The 1,495-nt window shown below is 42.2% G+C and overlaps 1 pseudogene; it reads left to right on the forward strand.

Moving 5' to 3' along the window:
• The first annotated feature begins 303 nt into the window (after positions 1-303).
• Positions 304-1,180, forward strand: LOC144319227 (small ribosomal subunit protein uS2 pseudogene; annotated as a pseudogene).
• Positions 1,181-1,495: the final 315 nt, after the last annotated feature.

Consider the following 1,495-nt stretch of genomic DNA (forward strand, 5'->3'; position numbering starts at 1 on the left):
CAACACAAAAATTCATGAAAGTCTCTGGCAAATGCAATAAACTACTGCTTATGTTAAAATACTACTTTCTTATTTAAACAGAAAAAAATTATAATTAATGAAAATGAGCAATATAGAAAACCAATGTAAAGGAGAAATAATATTACAGAGTAACAAAAACTGGCTTTTTAATTGAACTACTAAAATAGACAAGCCTCTAGCAACATTTACAAATGGATGGAGCCTTTCCGCACTACCCAGAGAGGGGTCCATACCATGTTGTTCTGCATTCCCATCATAACTTAAAGGGAAACTTAAATAATATCTGGAGCTCTCAATGTCCTGACAATGAGGGAGGAGGATGTCCTCAAGTTCCTTGCAGCAGGAACCCACTTAGGTGGCACCAACCCTGACTCCCAAATGGAATAGTATATCTATGAGAGGAAAAGTGACAGCATCTACATCATGAATCTGAGGAGAACCTGGGAGAAGCTTCTCCTGGAAGCTCATGCCATTGTTGCCATTGAAAATCTGGCTGATGTCAGTGTCATATCATCCAGGAAAACTGGCCAGTGAGCTGTGCTGAAGTTTGTTGCTGCTCCAAGAGCCACTTCTATTGCTGGCTACCTTACTCCTGGAATCCTCACTAACCAGATCCAGGCAGGCTTCCAGGAGCCCAGACTTCTGGTGGTTATGGATCTCAGGGCTGACCACCAGCCTCTCACAGAGATGTCTTATGTTAGCCTGCCCACCACTGCTCTGTGTAACAGAGACTTTCCTCTGTTTTATGTGTACATTGCCATCCCTTTCAACAACAAGAGTGCTCACTCAGTGGATCAGATGTGGTGGATGCTGGCCCTGGGGAAGTTCTGCACATGCATGGCACCATTTCCTGTGAATACCTATGCCTGATCTCTACTTCTATGGAGATCCTGAAGAGATTGAAAAGGAAGAGCAGGCTACTGCTGAAAAGGCTGTGCCCAAGGAGGAATTTCAGGGTGAGTGAACTGCTCCAGGTCCTGAGTTCACTGCTATTCAGCCTGAGGTTACATATGCACCTGAAGAGGGACAGATGCCCTCTGTGCCTATTTAGCAGTTTCCTACTGAAGACTGGAACACTCAGCCTCCCACGGAAGACTGGTCTGAAACTCCCACAGCTTGGGCCACTGAATGGGTAGGAGCAACCACTGAGTGGTCTTAAACTGCTGTTCCACAAAGGCAAACAAAATGGAAAGAGGTTTGAAGGAAAATAAACAGCTTCTTTAAAAAAAAAATGGTTGGAAAAAACATAAAAAACAATGATAGGAATAGAAACAGATATACATTGAGATTTATTTTAATTAGGGAAATAAAATAAAATAAAATAAAATAAAATAAAATAAAATAAAATAAAATAGAGGCATGGTGGCTCAGTCAGCTAAGCATCTGACTCTTGACCTCAGCTGAGGTCTTGATTCAGGGTCATGAGTTTAAGCCCCATGTTGGGCTCCACACTGAGTGTGGAGCCTAAATAAAA

This window comes from Canis aureus, chromosome 8, assembly GCF_053574225.1.
Source record: "Canis aureus isolate CA01 chromosome 8, VMU_Caureus_v.1.0, whole genome shotgun sequence".
NCBI lineage: Eukaryota > Metazoa > Chordata > Mammalia > Carnivora > Canidae > Canis > Canis aureus.